This window comes from Helicoverpa armigera, chromosome 7 (genome assembly GCF_030705265.1).
Source record: "Helicoverpa armigera isolate CAAS_96S chromosome 7, ASM3070526v1, whole genome shotgun sequence".
Taxonomy (NCBI): Eukaryota; Metazoa; Arthropoda; class Insecta; order Lepidoptera; family Noctuidae; genus Helicoverpa; species Helicoverpa armigera.
In genome coordinates, this window is record NC_087126.1 from 8,153,912 (window position 1) to 8,176,041 (window position 22,130).

Below are 22,130 nucleotides of genomic sequence, written 5' to 3' on the forward strand. Positions count from 1 at the left end.
AGAGCTGTTGTTTGATCAATTCCAAACTTAATCATCTTTTGTGTATGTGTATCAATTAGTAAATAAATGACTATAACTTTCTAAATATTTTGAAACAACGGCTGACTAGATAGAAGTGAAATCACTCGTATTCACGCGTGAGGCGCTTTCCATCTGCCCTGATACCAGTTTGAGTAGGCTTGACAAAGTGGTGGCAGCTGGCAAACTAGTACTAACTAGTTATTCATTATACTTCATGTTTGCCCTCCTAAGATAAAGTGGTGGAAAGAAGATCTTGATATTGAATCTATGGGGGAAAGGAGTTAAATGCACTGACTAGCTTACTTTACGTACCTACGGACAAACTTACTACAGGGAAAGCTTGATTGCCTACGATGGTGGCCAGGAAGTTACCAATACGTGTTCAGCATTTAAATGGCCCTACCTGAAATGTACTTAGCATTTCACTTACAAAAGCAGCCCATAAAAATAACAGACCCATTATCTATGTTTGTGTGAAACTTGAAGATCTTAAAAGTGCCTGGTTTTTGTGCGATGTTTACCATCCAAATAAGGTTTAGCTATTGTAACCTCGCAAAGCCCTTCGCGACGGACAACCTGCGAGGCCCCCGATTCTCAGTGCCATCGACAAAAATAATACTTATAAAATGCTTCTATTGACTTTATGGCAGTCCATAGTGTCGTATCGTTTATAATCAATATTTTTTTGAGCAAGTTACCAAAAGTGATTGATGCTTCCCACGATGGATTTTCTATGATTATGCAGTAGGTGCAAATAATGTGGAAAACTTTATGGTTTTCATAAGGTACTACACATTATACATTATACATTATACATTACAAGACTATATTATGTATTATGAAAGAAAATCTGGGACTAAATGATATTATGAGTTTTTAATTATAGAATCACCTTTATGTGCGTGAACTCGGATGAATGACAAATTCATGAATTTTCAGTTTTCATGCAACAACCTTTCATAATTTAGGTCGTGATAGAGATGTCGATATTAATCATATTTTCTAGTTACCAGTTACTGTAAAACTTGTGTTTCCTGTTCTGTTTATGTAAGCAATTGTCGATGCAAGTTGCAATGAACAAAGACACATAATAAACACTTCATTCGAGTCAGTTTCTTTGTAGCTGAATAAAATGTTATTGTTCTGTGAGCAAGACGATGTTTTCTTTAAATACGTAGTTCAATTGTTATTTTCTTGTTCGAACTGTTCAGACGATAGTTGAGTTGGATCTATGTAGAAACCAAGGCTGGTTACTGTTTTCATATAATCATTTATGTAACCTTCGGGATAGTCTGTTTGCTCTGAATTTGTGAATGAAGTTTTCATTTCAGTAAATTGTGTAGTTATTTTAAGTTTTTTTTCTCAGTAACCTATTTATCATTCACAATCATTTCAAGATTATCCTTATCCAACTGTTTGGTTTCATCCACGTGAAAAAAGATGTTTACTCACGATGCTGCTGAACGATATTGTGCTATCGTGTACTTTGTTCGTTATTCAGGACTGGAAGGTGCAAATGAGATAGAAATATATCTCAGCACTCAGCCCCACGCGTTTGGAATCCACTGCACGGGAAGATTGGAAATAGCTTACCGCCCAAACTGCACGACCTGAATTCTCAGGGAATCTTCACTTTTATAAATCCAAATTCCGTTTCCAAATAAAATATACCTTATTGACTACACTGAGAGAGAATGAGGAAGAATTTCAGAAAGGGAAACTATAAGAGAATATGTTAGCCGTATCGTTTTCTAAAATATGAAGTAACCAGTAAAGCTGATGGCCAAAACAGGCTTCTTATATTTACACCTGATTCTAAAACACCTAAGCTTACCTGCAATAATGGGGGACCTCTAGTAGCATCGATCGGTACCGTTATTTTATATTCTGCAGAACAAAGCGGAGGACACACGGTCGCCGGTCACGCACCATGGTTCTTCCGTCCGTGTGTTACTTGCCCTGCATTCATAGCAACCGCTTTCTTACATAACACGTGTCAAAATATGAGGAGTAATGATCAACGATTTCAATTACATTCAATGAGCCAAGTGTAATAATGATTCTATATTTGTTGATGATGTGCCGTATTCCAATGGAGTATGTAATCATGTTGCTAATGAGTATTGGGATATCCAAGCTGATGGGAATCTGTAATGAGATGCTGTTTTTTAAAATATGCAATAAAATGCTAATGACTCTTTTTACTTCTTCACCATAAAGTGACTGTTGCAAGAATGGTTGCAAAACTGGCTGAATCACATGATTTTTTACCTGACAATGAAAATTATAAAGACAGTAAACCAGTTCGTTAATGATCACTAAATGTATTTGCAATCACAAATCAGTGGACAGCAGACGTCACTAAACTACATGTAGTTAAACGCAATGGAATCTGTCTAGGCAAACCAGGAAGCATCGGTGGGCACGCGACGCGATCTAACGGAGCGTGACACGAGAAATTAACTGTTATTTATACCAACAACGATGGCCCCGTTGAAATAACCTGTTACAACACCGACGAAAGTATTTCGGCATCGATTTCAGATTGTAAAGCCCGTCTAATGTCTGCATTTTAGTTCAATAACCAAGCATAATCTGCCGAAAGTGGTTGCTTCGCTTTTGGATGGCGTAATGCATCAATTATCTCATATCTCTGAGTTATTAGTATCAGCGTTTCTGTTTTGTGTATTTGCTACAAAGACTGCGTTATCTATTTTGCTGAGATTTTCCGTTTTGTTATCTTTTCCGTTATATCAGGTATTATTTCGTTATGTAGAACCATGACCATATAGAATGATGACATAAAATCATTGTGTGATGTAGTATTGTTTGCTGATGACACGTCTCTAATTTTTAAAGTTGATAGGAATAGAGTAGATTTTGATGACGTGAATTCGTGTCTGTCGTTAGTAACGCACTGGTTCACAGCCAATAATTTGGTTTTGAATGCGAAGAAAACCAAATGTATAAAATTTGCTTTGCCAAACGTGAAAAATCTCGGCCCCAGTGTAGTTTTAAACAACGAGGAAATTGAAACGGTCCAAGCTACCACTTTTCTAGGAATAACTGTAGACTCCAAAATTCAATGGGGTGAGCATATAACTGGCCTCACGAATAGACTAAGCTCTGCTGCGTACGCTGTCAGAAAGGTAAGAGCTCTCACCGATGTAGCCACGGCGCGTTTAGTGTACTTCAGTTATTTCCACAGTGTTATGTCTTACGGAATTCTTATGTGGGCAATGCTGCCGACATAGAAAATGTCTTCGTGTTACAGAAGCGTGCTATCCGTGCTATATACCGACTAGGTACTAGAGTCTCCCTAAGGGAAAGGTTTAAGGATATTGGTGTTCTGACTGTGGCGTCTCAATATATTTATGCCAATATAATATATGTAAGGCAAAACATAGAGTTATTTAGTAAAAAGAGTGACGTGCACAATTTCAACACTAGAAATAAACATAAATTAACCGCATCCAACTATCGATTGCATAAAGTGCACGGTTCGTTTGTGGGCCTTTGTATACGCATTTATAATAGAATCCCAGTTCATTTGTTAGAACTAACGGACAGTTCTTTTAAAATCAAAATTAAGGATATACTGATTAAAAAGGCTTATTATAACATTAATGATTATTTCACAGATACACGCAGATGGCAGCTCTGAAGTGGACAACAAGTGTTTTTTTTTTATATATATATATTTTGCGACTAATATTGAATTGTATAATTGTAATTTAATTATAATTAAATTGTAATAGACAGCTGTGTTGCTGGGAAGTTTGTTCTTCACCACTTCTTCTTCCCAGCCATAACACTAGGAAGTGGTGAAAGGGGGGCGTTTTGGGGGTGCTGTAATTTTGTATTTTTTGACGTGAAAAAGTGCTAGAATCTAGCCTATTTTCAATAAACGATTTTGACTTTGACTTGACTTTGACTTTGACCAGCCATGACCGTTGGCCTTGATGGGTGAGTGGTTCAGTCTGAAGGTTCTTCAAAGGTCTGTTCTGCTGATGATTTTGCAACGTCAAGTCTGCGTGTTAGTGGGATAGATTTTAGATTGTCTCGTTTTGATATGCAATTTGCGACTGCAATCTCTCATGAAAAGTGAATGCAATTTGATATTAGATAAGTAATCATACACTTATTTGACATGATGGAAGTGATGAGTCATTGCTATTATGATGGATCGCAACTGAGTACTACAAAAATAATTAGATACGATCATTTATGCGTTTTTTTCTTTACCACAGCATTGCTCAACCGTTCAAGTGGAATAAATCACATGATTCTCATTACTATTCGAGTTTTCCGTGTGGTTTTATCGTCAAACAGGTTACAGTGAGAAAGTCTAGGGAATGAGCTGCAAAAGCAATTTAATAAAATAATTGTATGGTAGCCAAGTCGAGCTAGGCGTTAGTGTTCTACTATCTACTAGTCAGAATGATTCGTTGTTCTGGTTACATGAAGGTTGTTGCGGTCAATTAGGTATATCGTGTTCATGAGTACACATTTAAGGACAGAGCAATAAAATAATAAAAAAAATATCTTATAAAGAATTCTGTTCTCGGCAATAGTGAGGGCGTTAGGACGGACCAAGGGCTCGGCACCGTCTGTACTTGACGATCGTAATTACGTAACGGTCCAGCACGGTTGCTAATGAAACCCCTGGACTAATTAAATTTTCTGAATAGCCTACGTAGATAGCTGCACGTATACAAGTATCTGTAGGAATGCGATGATATCTAGTAAGCGGTCTATGTAGATGTACACACCTCTATCGATCTCACGAATCGTGTTTGGCCTGATGATATAATGGTTCTGTAATGGCTGTAACTTTATGGAAGAAGGTTAACTTCCATTGTGATTCACAGTCGCATCATTGAGGCCAAAGTGAACGTAAACAATGAAAAAATATTTAAAAATGTAAACAAATCGTAAGGAACAATGCATTATTTAGGTTTTCTTATGCTAACAATCACAAGATCGTCTCATGCAGTCTTTTCCTTACTTTGGTAAACAATAATACAATTGCCATCGATTGTTCAAGGGTTGACATTGAAATTGTATGACGCTGCATGGCGCATGCTATCCTGCGTTTCCTAAGATAGACTAGATCATTCCCTTTATCACATGATCGTGGACACAGTCGATTTAATACTTGTCATCATCATCCGCCTTGTCTCTTCCAAACATGCAAACAAGCTGAGTTTTTACATGGATGATTTGCTATCTTCAATAAAATAGACTTCGAATCCTTACCTGATATCCCAGACCATGGATATCCCATGCTAAGACTTTACCATCGGGTTCGCTCATCTTTGCCAAATTGGATTATGGTTCTAAAACTTTTAAAGAAAATACACCAGATGAAATCCTGTTATTGTATTTAGCTCTGTGAAGATATTTAACTGTGTCTCCATGTATGTATTATCTTGAACAATGCTGCATACTTAAGAGTACTGTTTTAGTTCTCTACAAATTATTATCATATTTGTTACGACAATGCAATTAAGATAATGTGCACATAACTGTGTAACAGTGTGTGGTGTTTATGTCTTTATTGTTTGTCTGTGATAACAACCACTGAGGTTTTATCATCACGCCAGCTTCTATAAATAATGTGATACTTAAGTACCTACTAGGTATGAATGTCAATCAAGTAAACAGATCAACTAGTCGCTAGTGTTGCGTTATACTATGATATTCAATGCTACGTTAGTAATTTATTACCGGTACATCTTCAGCCTTCAAGAGTTATTTATTCTTCTACGTCTTGATCTGAGTTATTTCAAGCATGGATTATGGATAAGCATTGCGTGTACGAGCATGTGTACTTCTGATTATTTAATTCCTAAAAACAGGATTATGAGGACGTTTTCCTATTTCCTTATGAAAATGCTCGGGAGATGGACCATCTAGATCTGTCGGTTAAACCATTTGAAAGCTGGTAGGTATGTTTTGCAAATTATAACTGAAAATCTAAAGAAATGTCTCGATCGTTTAACGCAACCCCACTTAATCTAAACTAAAATCAATGGGTAACCAGATAATCGTTATTTACCTGCAATCTTGATCCAAAGCCGATAAATCGGGCTTGTAGTTGTGCAATACGACACAATCTTGCTTGACAGCCGGGGTCAGTCCACCAAACCGGTCCTGAGTCGTGAGGTACTCAGTACTCCGTTCTTTACCCCGGTAAACACTGACCACTTTCACAACACAAATTACTTAAATAAGTAAATCGATTACTAGGAAACAATAAAACTGTCCTAAAGAATTTGCTCGAGAGTGTAATAGTTGGGTGTAGTAAAAATATGTGTTTTGCATCTTGTACCAACCTAGTACGTAGTCGGAATTTAATTCAATTTATTCAGCACGGCATAATAACCTCTTGAATGTGTACAGCGTTGGTTTTGACATAAAATTAATTTTACGCATATTTTCTATTTACTGATGTTTTGTTTTTTCTGATAATCCTACTCATATTATTTTCTACATTTCGAATATGTTCTGATTTGAAGGCTATTTGACAAATAATTGATGATCTCTCTAAGTAAGATATTCAGAAGTATGTAGTCAGAAGTACTGAGAACCAATAATTAAGTAAAGGAAAAGGTTGGGTGAAGTACCTTTTCAAAAGTAGGTATCCAATTATGTATTTTAAAATTGATATCTGTTCCAGCCATCTTTTCTTAAAAATTACCTACCCAGTTATTTAGGGTTTTTGGAGTACAATGATCCTAAACTTGAGAGATCTTCAGAGAATTTTAATAATAGGTAAAATCCAGCCACAATATGCAGTGAGGATTTCCAATAATAAGGTCAGAATTGAGGAAGTTAGATGGGCAGTAGCTCCATGTAAAACAATGGTTCTTAGCTGTATCCGTTTGGACTGGAAGCCGACCCCAACAAAGTTGGGAAAAGACTAGGCACTATGGAAGATTTCCAATAATATTAAATGTTTCCTTTAACCAAAACGGTTTCAATTAAAGATGTAAGTAGGTGTGACCTGAATAGCCGGTATTATTTGTTTATGATATAAGCAAAATATATCAATGTCATCCGTGCCTAATGAAGCGATTTGCATAATATTAAGCAACGTCTACATTATAGGAATGTTATGAGCCAGTTTTTCGTTAAATAACCGGAATTAACGTATCGTGGTCTGATTTAGTTTTAATATAACTTTAAATAAGTGTGCGTACCTACTTCACTAAATCAATTGAAGTCAGTAGTTGTAATAAAAGATAGTGACTCTTTGTAAATAAAAGCCTATCTAGGTATTATTGGCAGTCTGCTATGATTTGTATTGTTAACTTCATATAATGTCATAGTAAACATTCTGAGTTATAATAAGTCTTCTTCTTATAAACCTTGCCTTACATTAGGTAGGTGTATTTTTAACATGTTTTCCTAACAAGTTATTAACTGAGAAACAATTAACTTTAACGAGCGGTTGGACCAACATGATGATCTTGGATTATAGCGACATTTTTTTATCGTTCGTTAATAAGGAACTTAAAACTCAATAATAAGTTTTTCTAAAATACGTGAAAATAATTTTGCTCATGTTAGACTAAATATTATTTAAAATAGGATATTATATTTAATATAGGATGAGGAAAATTCTTAGTGCCGAAATTGTAGATATGTCTATCTACTGTAAATGGGGGTAAAATATATTGAAGTTGACAAAGATTGTATTTAATAGACTTTTCTTCTAAGCTAGTATTTTATTTAATAAAATAGTTTCTACTGTGTTATATATAACCTATTCGAAATGAAAACGAAAGTTACTATCGTACTGAGTTCTTTCGATTCAAACGAAATCAATTTTACGCATTCTCTCACTTTAATTTGTAAAACTTTCCCAGCCTCGAGCCCTCCACAGTATTTCTAGTTTTATAACATGCGTATAGTTATTTTCCATTCTTACGTTGTTGTACATAAACAAATGATTGTGTAATGAGACTTACACCTTACTACAGTTATGTCCTCCTCACTCTACTCTATCCTCAATCTCCAAATCCCGAAATTAAGTTTATTGTGAGTCTTCTTCCCAGTACTAGTCTACTGCTGCAAATGTTTCTGCATTGTTAGGATCGAATTTTACGTCTAGACTAGTCTAAAGAGTTTCTCCATAACCTTCATCGTTAAACATTTCTTATTTCATACAATTTATCGCTTATTTGTTCTCTTATTTACGTAGGTTCTATGCGATTAGTTCAGTAATTATTACGTTTCGTTTGACACGGTCGTGAGATCAATCTTTGTTTATACAACGCAATACCACCACGCCATTTTGGTTGACTGCATTTGCTAGTTACGCAACCACTAGTTACTGTACTCCGATACTTAACTAGCTTCTCGGAAAAATCACTCGTAAACCTTATTGGTTTTTAGTTTTCTTTATCTAAGTGGCATCCGTTGTTTCTTGTGTGCCTGCTCGATTTTATTGCCCAGATTTATATCTACACACATGTTTGCTTTTATTCCTTTTGAATAAGCCCCTACTGGTTTTGAATCTTTATTTTTTAATACTTACGTTCGCATAGGTAAAAGCTTTTCACAGCAAATAGACCTTACCACGATGTTTTTTTAGGCCGTGCTTTTAGGTTTCAGTAAAGTATATAAACCCAATGGTTTGGTTGTTATAACCTTGTTGGCAGAAGAATTAAAGAAAAACATTTTCAGCAGGTACTTTTTTCGTTTACCCTGTAGACTAAAAAAGGTTGTACCTATACGTATAAATATGTATAACATATTTTGATGGATTCAAGTTCCAAATTACTTTTTGTTTCATTGTCGTTGAGTTCACGTGATCTGAATTTGTGGAGAAAATATCATATTCTATTTTGAATAAACATTGTAAATATGCCAGTAGGTATATGATAATGCGGTAGAGCAAAAAAACCTTGTTCATATAACCGCGATGTTTACCGAAGAACTCATTATCGTAATTTTGGTCATGTTAAATTCTCATAGTGGTCCGAGGCTGCAACCTTGTGGCACTCTTGCAACATTCTTCGGTCGTTCACCTGCATATAAGTGGACCTTGTTTTTAGTTTGACACTTTCATATGATTTGTTGTTAATAGATAAGTGTGAATGTGACGTAAGTAAATTCCACGCCGTTGGCTAGTGGTGTCGAGGTAAACAACGTCCATAGCATGTACTTTGCACGATATCCCGTTCAGGCTGCACGCTAGGAAATATTTTCATGTCATAGCTAAATGTTTAAAAATCATTCGGTTAAGTGTATAAATGTAACCCAATGGCAAAAATAATGAACTACCTAGACATATATGACGAGTCTCCAAAAGTAATCCAACGAAAACATTTCGAACAACAACGGTTTCAGCAGATCACAATACTCTATCCTCCGTTACAGAAAGATCAATTCGTGTGAAAGAGAAGGCACATTTCCAGCTGAGTACTGAAACCCTCCGAGTATGAGGGCAAAGAACGATTACATGCAACCCCATTTTAAACCTACGGTGGCAAATGAGCGGCTTTCAGAACTGGGTCACAGCGTGAAGGGACGAAATTGGGACGAACCCTAGGGGAGAGATGAGGGCTGGTTAGTTACTGCTTTCCTACGTCGCCGGCGCTATTTGAAATTGTATTGACTTTAAATTTCATTTTAATGCCATTCGGCTTTCGGGGGATTTGCCTAATGACATTGCGGGTGTGCGCTTTTGGAATACACAAAAAGTATACCATAGCCATCAACTGTGCCTTTTTTATGTATCGATCATTCTTTTGTTGAAAATGTTGGGTGCGTTGGCTTTATTCATCAAATTCCTAATCCTTAACAATTATCGTGTGGTCTCTCCTTCACGGGATATATCATTTCCATTCGGATACTGGACCTGTATTAAAAAATCTTTACGAAAATACTATAGTTCGACTTTGGGCCTTGTTATGTATTTACCTTAATTGTATACAGTGTTGGTTAAACTTGCATATCAATCGTGACCTGAACGTCTTGAACAATAACGCTACAGCTATGTATCACTGCGTCATTGCGAACAAATTAATATCACGAGTTCAATCAATTCGCTATGAACATTATTTTCATTAATATTGATATTTGACACCGTTACGAACAGTCATGCTAGTTGTAATACTTGTAATGTTACGTATGCCACATCATGTGAAGAATTTCGATTTCATTCTGACGATGATGGAAAATACAGGGCTAGCGAAATGAGTTTTAAAGTGGATAGTACACAAGTGTAGTTAAAGAAATAGCCGCAATCAGTTTAAAGAGTTTAACCATTTTATTTTACGATGTTACAGAAAGTTTTAACGATAGTTAATGCAGCCAAATTATTGTGCTGAGGTAGTCAAAAGATAAAAGGCTTTTTTATTGACTTAGAACTTGAGTGACCGTGAAGAGAACTAGAGAAATTCTACTGAATATTTATGTGGGCGTATAGTTAAAGTCTCAAGCACGTTTTCGTAGGAAAATCCGAGTACAAACATGAATATAACATTCAACTTCCCATGTTTCTCTGAATTGATTAGTATGCGTTGTAGAATAATAAATACTCTAGTAAATATAGGAGAATCAGTACTACAACCCTTTTGATGTACAAAATCAGCTCACGTCTCAAAATTTGAGGCCACTATAGCATGGCAGTGTCGCAACAATGGCATTTCGTAACAACTATAAATTTTATTTCATCGAATACGTGACATGCATTCGATAGATACTTCATTTATACATTTTATTATTTTACTGAAGATAATGTAGTGGACGTTGGGCAAGCTTGCAAAATTGAATGAAATATTGCATGCTTGCCGTGGTTTGTAGGTCTAGTCGTCAATTCAACTGATTGAATAGTGTCAGTGCATTATTAAGATTTCTATTTAGAATTCGATTTGCAATTTCCATTACGAGTGACTCAAGTCATATCAGAAATTGCTTTTTGTTTACTTGCTTCACTTCTATTTATCTGCTTTCATGGTGTTCGTGAATCATGATCTCCGTTAGAGTTAATAATGACCAGTAAATTGCAGTTAATATATGTATTTGATAAGAGATTTAAAATCAAATTCATTGCTCAAATCAAGGTACCATTAAATACACATACTTTTCTTATCTAAAATTCTGAATTAGTTCCAAACTGGGTGTGTAAAAATAACCTGATGGCAACTAGCTATTCGAAGTCGTTTGACTGGTAACATGAATTGCAAATACGACGATATTGTATAGTAAAATAGCGGAATGCATCGTGGTTGTGTTAATTCTGTATAATTCATAAGTTTGTACGTTCAAGGAAAGCGGTTGCGTATTCCGATCATTTTTAATGCTTACAGTTGTTGATGAATTATGCATTACGATGTATAGCTTGACGTAACTCCTGAATACCTGTAAAGATCTAAGGTTAAACAGTTTAATTACATTATATATAGAACTACTGATAATACGGTTACTATACTGGAAGGTACTGATGGGTGTTTAAAGTATTGCACTGGATGAAAAAAATAAGAGTTGGTGTTCAACTGTTAATGAGATGCAAACTAAAGCTTTGTACGTTTACTCTCTCGCTTATAATAGTTGTGTTGATTGCACTTATACTTAAATGTACACAAGTATCCGGAATAATTATGTTCTTGTTTATCTTGATTCTATTTTGCATTATAATCCTTCCTCATAACATTTCTTTTTTTTCATGTTTTGTTCTCCTCTCTTTGTTTTGAGAGTCACTTTATGAGTTGAATATTGGAAATCTTTTGTATAAATTGTAGGAAAAATTCAACAAGAGCATACAACCGAAAGTCCCATAACTCGGTGTTATCGATCGGTCGCTAGCAGCCGTCGAGACTTCAACCCGTTCCGCGTCTAATTCAGCGAATGAAAAATTAACGCCTTTTCAAAGGAACGGGACTTTTTGTGTCTCAATCTTTCTAATTGCTATGCTGGTCCCGTCTCGCCAATCTACGGTCGGAGCTACGAGTGGTTGTTTTTTAATAGTCGGTAGACCGCTTAATTTGCCGCGAAATAACTCTGCATTCGCTTGTTGTTGGTGTCTGGTGAAATTGTGCGCCTCACCTGTAGTTGATTTTAATGATTTTGGAACCAATTTACCACGGGAACTGTTGTATTTTGTGGAGACTTGGTTGGCACTTGGGTTTGGTTGATGGAGAAATTAATGTATCTAGTAATTTATTTAACAAAAGAAACAGTCTATCTGTTAGTATCCGCATGCACATCTTATATAATCATAATGTAGTTTTCGTTTGTTCCGCGTTTGTTGCAAAGCATCATAAGAAGTTAGACATGAGTATCAGCAACTATGTAGATGGTACACGATTTCAACGCGCAAGCAAACTCCTCCGAAATTCTCTTTGAATTTCAAATCCAACAACTGAATTTATAAGCAGGTACTGAGCTTATGAAAGTAACATCTATACGCAAAGATCATAATGCTTTCGTTTACTATCATTTTACTTGCTAACTTTACGTTACGTGACCAGGTAGGCGTTGTAAACTGGACTGTATGATATTTCAAAATAAAATGTACAAGAAAGTGCTGTGCTTTTACGAGACTATTAAAGTTTGATGATAACACAGTTAGTGGAGAAATAATGTATTGTTGTGCGAGATAGTTGTATAGTGAAACAAGTGATGCGGTGTTGTGTGAGTGAAGTCATGAGCTGTGTGAGCCGTGCGCGTGCGTTGACCGCTAGGAATGCATCGCACGCGCAAGCGCACACTCACAGCTGTTCCCTGTTCCGCTGGCGTTTAGTCGGTCGTTGCTGTGAATATTTAATACGTATAAAAATAATGAAGAGCAAATGTAAGGTGCTTTTAAAGTCGCAGTCTTTTCAATGAATCCTAAGTATTTACCTATGTTGATATTTTTCAAATACATAGACACTTTACAAATACGTATATATCCATTGATTATACATAGTCAGATCTCCACTGATAACGATGTCGACATTTAATTCGTTTGTGGAGTATTAGAGACAAACTGCAAAAATGTGAGAGATATGGATCTTTATTGACTTATTACACATCTTGGATTTACAATGTTATTGATATTACTATATTGTATTGTCATCGGAATTCAAGGTGTGTACCAAATTTCAGATCAATCTGACAACAGGAAGATAATTAAATTGAATTACTAAATTTGACCCAAGAAAGAATAAATAATAAATAAAACAAACAGGGTGAGCTAAATAAAACCGTTTAAAAAAAAAAACAAAACTGTTTTAAATTCAAAACTTGAATTGGCAACCTGTTCTTACCAATTAACAATTTCGCGTATCCTAGCACATTTTTTCAACATGCTGTGACAACTTTTAGAACTGTACATTTCTTCTAAGAAACAGTAGGTATTTTAATGTTCGTGGGAACAAAACAGCGTCACAAATTACAACACGATCCAAGTATACATAGATTAGCATCAGCGCGAAGGGAATATGGCACGCAGTAAGGAAACTCCCTCGGAACTCGAAAGAGCTAGCGGCCTCGGGTAACAGGATGCTCGCTAGGGAAACGGCAGAAACAGTAGATAGCTTCGCGATGTGATGTACGGGTGTGGGGAAGCTAAAACAATGTTCTGCTAGTTTTAGTAGAAGTTGACACGAAAATATATATCCTAATATCTTTAGGTATAATGTCTCAAAAAATAAGTAAGTAAAGGACGGTTCTGATACCTTAGTTTTCTGATTCCTAAATATTACTTTAGGACGGAATCCTATCCAAAAAATTACAAGTTGTTTAAAGCATAGACATAGTTAGAAACTTCGTGCTGTTGGTGAAAAAGCCCCACCCGTCTGCCCCCTTATCCCTCAGGACCACAGGCTTTATCAGGCACGCTTTATGAGCAACATCGGAAGCCAGCGCACTTATAAATGGAATCTGGCTTTACTGCCGATGCCCCTTCTCCCCCAAAGGAAAAATCGTTGGAAAATACTCGTAAATATTTCATGATACTGTTACGGCGTGTGTCTCATCTCAGTTTGGGGAAGAATCAACGATAAAAGAGTTCAAGCGTACGTAGTGAATGTTGCAGAATTTAGCAGAGAACGAAGGCATGTAATACAATATTGTTCATTATAAACGTAGACCGGACTAAGGCTTCAATGACCTAATATATTAGCGAGACAGCAATTTACTCCAGCCTCATGAAATTACCCTCGTCAACGCTCAGGGTAACTGAGATTATTTTCTCGTGAAAATTCTTTTCGCCCTCCTTTTCACTGAAATAGGCCGTGGGCGAAAAGGTCTTGTTTAACAACAACCGCTCCGATGTAACCTAGATTTGAGTGCATCCGAATGAGGAGCATTCTACATGCTAAAACAATACACAAAGTTGTTTGTTTTGATGTGTACTTCCCCGTAAAATTTTACTGCGGAATAGTCTCATTGAATATGTATCAAGCCGAGGTCGGTCAGTGCCAGCAAGGTCACCTACAATACAACGAATCGTCGATGTTATTAAAACGTAAACCGACTCATGCTACGCTAACCGATTTCTTTTGATTTCATTTGCTGTCTTCTCGGCACATAAATTCTTCACAAATGACAACGTTTAGCATCCCGTGTAGGAAGGAGATATTGCTGAAGGAAAAAATAATTTGCATACACGTATACGGGGAAAATGATTCGTGTTACTTTATTGAAAGTAAGAAAGCCGAAGAGCATGCACGTTTGCATTTCAGATTAACGTCTAGTAATGTTGCATAATACAGCGATAAGAACGAAAAACTCGTCAAGTGCGAAGCGATGCTTTCCTTCCGTTATCGTTTTTTTTTCTCCGGATTAGGGAAAGAAGAAAAAGAAAGCCATCTTTTCGATTTAAATGGAAATTTAAGTGCACTTACACAATTTAGTATTTAAATTACTCATGACAAAAATTACTGATGTTGTTTTTTTCGATTTACTCATCACCATCTATAACTAGGCTAGCTATAAGCTAGCTATAATTTATTGTGCTATGTAAAGACCTACAGAAAAGTCGTTAAAAATAATGTTTTTATTAGATAAGATTGCCTAAAAGCGTATTTTCAAGAGCTAAGTCTTGTGAATAGGGCTGCCATTTCGAATTTCGCCAAACCCGGACAAATATTTAAAAAAACCCGGACATTTGGCGTAAATAGCATTTTTTCCCCGGACGAGTCCGATTTTTTTTGTTTAACAATACAAGACCTATTTTTTAATATTACCATATTACTTAAATTCAATGAGGTCCTTCCTTACATGAAAAGTCAGGGCCGTCTCTAGCTCATGTAGTACCTACCTAGTATTGAAAGATTGTGACTTAATGTATTTCGAAGGTCATAATTAAGAAAGCTCATATGGAAACTAGGAGTTACCTTCTTGATAGGTTAGACAAAAAAATGTTGAAAAATACAAACGACCTTAAAGTGAAGTCGCCGCGAGCGCAGCGAGCGCGAAAATTTTTGAGTTTTGGGTCACTAAAGCGCCTAAACTTGTATAATAAAAAAATCCGCAAAGTGAAGAAGCCGCAAGCGAAGCGAGCGCAAAATTTTTTGAATATTGGGATATTAAAGTAGTTAAACGTAAAAAAAATGTGGTAAGAAAAGAAGTCGCGAGCGAAGCGAGCGCGAAAATTTTGGAGTTTTGGGACACTTCGACTTCTGCATTATAAGGCGCCCGGGTTATTCGCATACACAGGCACCATAGGTTAAGATGGCCCTATGAAAAATGTCCGGGTTTTCCCCGGACACTTCTTGAAACCCCGCCCGGACGGCCCCCGGACGGCCTCCAAACGAGGACAAATCCGGGGAAACCCGGACGGATGGCAGCCCTACTTGTGAACCCATTTGTCAACTTCAATTTTAATTTTCATACCAAGTGCCTATTGCTCTATCAAAGTTGAGTTTGAATGGATTAATTTGTCTAGAGGACATTGGCCTTCATTCGAAGATTAATGAAGGTGAATATTTTAGCGGGCACTGTCGTCTGTCCCGGTTGTCATGTGGCTACAACAAAGATGGACTTCAGAGGAACAGCTTCTAAGTTAAGAACGAGGAAGTCTCCATTAGCGAAGGGGAAACAGAATCAAAATTTTTATGGGTTGGATGATGTATATTATAGTAAATAGAGTTCTTCCTGATCAACAACATCATCATCATCATCTCAGCCATAGGACCTCCACTGCTGAACATAGGCCTCCCCCTTTGATCTCCACAGATACCTGTTGGAAGCGATAAAATCACAGAAATTGAAATAGGTTCGAGCCAATCTACTTCTCATAGTATTTCTCCTTTATCCTCATGACAATTTTCTAGAGCCTTCTCCTTCATGAGTTATTGTTTACGATCCCGCAGTAACAGAAGAGGTAGCTTTATTTTATAATTTATTGTTAATCGCGCAGAATGGTATTCTCATGAATTATATTATCAGCCAGTTCAATGAGATGCGGAGGTTAGATGGTCGTTGCTCCATGAAAATACAGGCAAACATAAACGTTTTGAATTTGAATGACGAACTTAGCCTCCGGATACAGAAACTAGAAAAAATATATGGAAAAAATAGTTTTTTGTCCCTTAACGTTGTAATAATTAAATAATGCTTCGCGGTATAGTTAAACAGTTAAACTGAGCACATAGTTTTCAAGGTCACAGTTATCTTGACGTTTGGTGATGTAAGTACAATTCTTTATCTTACGTTCTCACGCTACGCTAGTTTTGAGATTGGAACGGCTGGCGTGGATCCGTGTCATATTTCGCTGGTTCAAACGATTATTCGAAAATGGAATGTTATGTCTTTCTTTTGTTTTGTGCCATCTCTGTGTGGTACCTACTTACCCCAATTTGAGGAATTACCTATTACCCTAATTTTCGCTTTATTCAGAAGTTAACTTTCCAGATAAGTATGACTCTAATATTCCAAGGAAGATTTGGAACAAACTTAGAGGAAATTCGAAAAGGAAGAACATACAGTACCTACAGACATTTAATAAATATCTTTGAACCTATTTCTAAATATATTAGGAGCAGTATTACAGTGGGAGTACCTTCAGGCAGTGATTTATAACACTAAGAGATAAATAAATACCTTCTTCAGTTCGCCCGAGGATAGCAATTTACTGAAAGATTAGAGCTATTAGGTACATTACATGTACAATGTACGAACCTACACACATTCTGTCTCAAATATGTATGCCGAGATAGTTTATTGGAAGCTCGAATTGTTCCATAGAATAATCAGCTCCTTCCATAGAGACACGAATTATTTATATAATTTGAACGGATCTACCCTTCTTCTCTTGTTCTTTGCCTGTTAGATGCAGAAATTCGCAATGTATTATTACGTTTCTATTTAAATCTCATTTTCATCTATGCCCACTATGTTTATGGCCGACACGAACAGAACAGAACCTCTAAAGCATTTCTCTACCATCATAAAGAATACTCCTGTTCTCAGATTGCTCTTCGAAAATGGATCCTACTGGACAATCCTTTTGAAAAAGGTAAAAAGCAGAGTAGGTACACACTTTCAAAGATGATGAGAGATGGCCCAAGAATTATAATCCTCTCTTACTCCAATACATACCTACGTATAATTTAGATACTTATTGTATCATTGCCGTCTCATTGTTTCCATAAAACAATACAAAGAGACGACGACATGCCATAAACTATTTAACCGCTGAACCTTAAAATCCATCTTAGTTGTAGGGTGCCTAGAAATTAGGGTTGTGTGTTTAGTTTCTTCGTGCCTGATGATAAATGACGCCAAGTTTTCACACGAAGCGAGACGCTTGAGCTATCAACACGGTCTATACGCTTGTTATTAACGACCGGTCTTGGATACGCATTAATATCACTACACATGTATACTAGCTCTGTAATTACAGAGTGCCGAAGGTTTTCACATCACTAGAATAGTTCGCTTTGAATAACGCGGTACACTATGTAATAGATTGGCTTAGCAAGTTATCCTGTGTGATATTCATTTGTTTTCTTGGTTGGCTGTTTCTTTCAACATTTTCATGGCATATATCGTCTTTGCCGAAGTGAAATGTCAAAATTGAACTTTAGAACAGTGTCGCTGTCAATATTTCGGTACAAATTAAACTTCAGCTGCTAATTCTGTTTGTGTTAAGTTTCCAGAATTTATTTGTCTTTGGAAGACTCTCTTTGCATCTCAAGAAGTGTTCGCATTTAAATTATTTATATCTACTTAAGTTTAGTACATATAGTTAGTACATGAACAAAAGAGACATGCTTCACGCATTTGGATATCCCCGGCATTACAGTGTGCTACTTTATAATCTTATTCACGCCTTACGTAGGTTGTCCCATTCATTCTGTAGATTTGGGACAAACTAGCACTCGTCGACGGATGGTCGTCCATAGTTTTGAGCTAAATAAAAGTGATCCATGTACTTTATATGCAGCAAAAGTTGCATGTTCAAGAGGATTGGCATTTGCGTTTATCTCTATTATCCATAATTATGCTTGGAAAGCTTAAAATCCATAATTTAATTAAAGAATGTTGCTTAATAGAACGTGCGTAAAGCCATGTAGATTATCTATTAAGTTTATGTAAGACAACACATAAACCGGTCAAGTGAGAAGCTTGTGGCATGTAAGCTGTCCACAAGTTTGGCTTGACATATTTTCATCGCCTTCATGGTGGTTTGCTTTTTGACCTAAAATGACATTAGCTATAAGTACTTAGTAGGTTCTTTAATCAGTGGATGTAATTGATTGCCTCTGCCGAAGTCTGATGCAACGGTCTTTTAAAATCCGTCATCCGTTTTGGTCAAACGTTAGTAGATATCATGAACAGGTTTTCGCCTACAAACTTAATGATCCATGGATGCATCGATGGTCTATTACGTGCGTGGGAGTTCGACTAGGGAAAAGGCCTTACAATAAATGCTATTATAATCCGTAGATTAATACCCAAATGGAACTTGCCAAGATTCTTTTCCTCCAATCGCCAAAATGAATGAAAGATTGATCGATTAAACTTTGGACTGCGTTGGTGTTTTTTGTATTTCTCACGAGTTTTCTTTCAAAATAACGTGGAAGATGTAAATAGTTTTGTATTTTTGAACACCAGACAACGTACCTGAACGAACTGTGGAATGCGTAGGTAATACGCAGATATTCTAAATAATTTAGAGTTAAACATTTCAAAATTATAGCCGATAAATCTTGATACGTTCTTTGAACTCTTAATCTTAGCCGAGGAACCACCGATATAAAGAATACAACCGGTTCAGTTTTAATAATGTAACGTACATATTGTTTTTTGTTCTTTTGCGGCATTATATTAAGACCACCTTGTTAAAAGTTTGAAAGGAAAAAATAAAAATAAATTTGTAATATCCGAACCGAGGCTTTGTTTTGCTGCGAATTTATCAGACCGGTACATTGTGTCCGTCAAGTGTCATTCATTTCATTAGTGAGTACTCGATTATGAGTCGAAGACCTCTCGAATGATAATGCGTACCTACTCGTCACTCGTCTATCGCAGTATCGATATGGTCGCAATTATGAGCCGTTTTATTGCAAGATGCCCGTTTATTACCAACTATAATGTTACACTGTCTGACACGAAGTTTAGTTCGGCTTAACGTTGTTAACTTGACCCCGATCCAACTTTATAATGTTGGTACCTAACTCTTTATTTTGGAGTTTTGAATGATAATTCAGGGTTTTTAGCTGCCATGTTGAAATTAACATCATGAATAACCAATTCCAGTTGAAATATTATTTCATAAATATTAGGGACCTACCTATGTTTCGTATTTAATATCTGTTTTAACTAGCTTTTGGACTCTTTTCAGTACATTATGGGAGCATTTAATTTTCCCACGCATCATTAAAAAAATATTATTAACGATATTCTAAAGAATTTGTCCGATTATGATCTGACTGACAAACAAAAGTCCAATCCTAACTATTTATCAAACAACATACTCCAGGCATTAGTAATCTTTTGTTTAGTTTCTCTGAGGCACGCTTGTCAGCTCGTGGCACAAATCAAGGTCGGGCGGTGACAATGTTTTGCAACGGATCGCGCGACAGGTCCGTGCGCGCCCGCGTCTGTGCAGCGTTCATTGACCCACTGAACCCGGCCTTACGGGAGCTGCGACTCAAGCCGAGCGCCTCGGCGGACCGGCCCTAACGTCGTCCATTATGATCGATTCTTTTGGCGGGAAACTGTTCTCGTTGTTCTTCGTGTTGAACGCTCATAGACATTGTTATACAAAGTCAAAGGAAACATCTGGTGTGGCGAATTTGAAAATAGAATTAGAGGTGGTCTTATGGTTGCGTATTGGATATTGTAACTTATTTTATTTTTTGCAGGTTACAGATCTGTTTGGTTATAGTTTGCTGTGAATATCTTTTATAATGTTTTTTTGTTTAATATTATTTAATTACGGTGTAGGAGTTTTCACTTAAAAAACTTTTTAAGTTGCACTTAAAAGGTTTTTCAATTCACAATTATTCCTTGTTTCTATATTATATTCCCTATGTAGGTACTCTCCCTTTATATTGTATTCTCTCTATTTACTCCCTTATGATGATGTACTTAGTTACGTACCCTTATGTTTTCCCTCGTTTTCTTTACCCCTATTTACCTATTCCCTTACAGTTTTTTATTTACTTCCTTATGAAGTTTCTTATGTACTTTTGCTACAGGTACATAGACATACTTCTTTACGCAGTATCTTAATGTACTCCTATGTAGTTACAGCCCATTTTTGGTTTGAAAGACTTTAAGCGAACTATTTAACTTATTATATTCCGAATTCACCACAGTAGGGACTTGCTCTTCATCACTTGCCCTATTAATTCCTGCGCCCTATTTCACCTCCATTTAAATGTTTATCTACAGTTCATTTTCAAATGTTGCATCCAACTAGATAGTCAGAGCTGTGTTGGTTATAATCTCGCGTTTGGCCTAGTTTCACAACCTTGACGTAGGTACTTGGTGTTTCTAATAATAATGGCAGACTCGCTTCCAGCGCTTAGCCAAGAGATGATTGAATAAATAAATAAATAACAATAACATAAATTTAGGACAGACCCACTCAGTGCTGATTTGAAAGCGTTTGAATGAAATTGTTAACTGAAAGTCAATAGGTTTTTTGTTTCTCAAATTGTCTTGTTTATGTCAATAGAAATGTGATGACAAACTAGTTGGCGCGTCTTCCTCTGGCCTTGGTCCATTGTTAGATAAAATATTTGACGAGTCAAAGTTTTGGCAATTTGTCTTGTTCCATGCGTATTTTGTGACCACCGTACGCACAGAGGACAATCACTGTCTGGGATAATCTTTTAATTATTTCATTTACCTTATTTTTTACGACAAAAAAATGAAGTTTCGAAATCACTTAACAGTTTGTTTTGTAGGAACGTTGTTTAACGTCTGGATTATCACCTGGCCGAGTTAACTTCAAACGACTTCGTTAGGAGACCTATATCTTAGACAGTTAGTCTTAAGTATGTTACGAAAGGACGTCATCACGTCACCTATATCTTCTGTACAGCTCATTAAAACGCTCGCATAATTTGTGACAGTAATATATTAACAAAAGGAAATGTCTCATAACTCAATGTCCGGCTAATTTAAAGTCATTACATGAGTCGGTTTCTAGTTTCGAGTATTGTCTACGACTGTGACCCTTGCTAGATAAACTCGCACTACTCATCCTTGATAAGACTTATCTATGACGATAAGCTGTCATAACATAAATGAGATACTGTGTGCATACTTCTAGAAAGTAGTCTTGCAGACAACAGAACATTTTGGACCATATCCCGAGCTGCAAATGAAAATTAAATTGAAAATTGAAAAATGAAAATTACTACTAGAGGAATCAAATTGGCAATTAGATTGCATATACCTACATATTTTGGTTTCTCTCTTTCGCTTCAGTAGGATGACTGTGTGATTCCAAACATTCGAGAAGTACTGCATGAGTACTGCTTAGTTCTCAGAAATGAAATGAGGTCTTATTACGTAGTAGCTATAACAATCTTTTTGTGCGATACGATGGGTACTCAAGATATCGGCGGTGAATACAAATTAGAGCGTGTGGTTTCCATTGCATTCAATGCACTGCAGTTCATAATGTTTGTTTACAGATTTGGGTG

The 22,130-nt window shown here is 36.4% G+C and overlaps 1 protein-coding gene and 1 long non-coding RNA gene across 2 annotated transcripts in view; both read left to right on the top strand.

Moving 5' to 3' along the window:
- Positions 1-22,130, top strand: part of LOC110371995 (uncharacterized) — a 190,056-nt gene that overhangs the window by 6,234 nt on the left and 161,692 nt on the right. The gene's annotated exons all lie outside the window — the stretch shown is intronic.
- LOC135117161 (uncharacterized) lies at positions 2,824-3,944 on the top strand. Its single transcript, XR_010276668.1, has 2 exons — positions 2,824-3,170; positions 3,663-3,944. It is a non-coding gene; the product is annotated as an uncharacterized LOC135117161 (long non-coding RNA).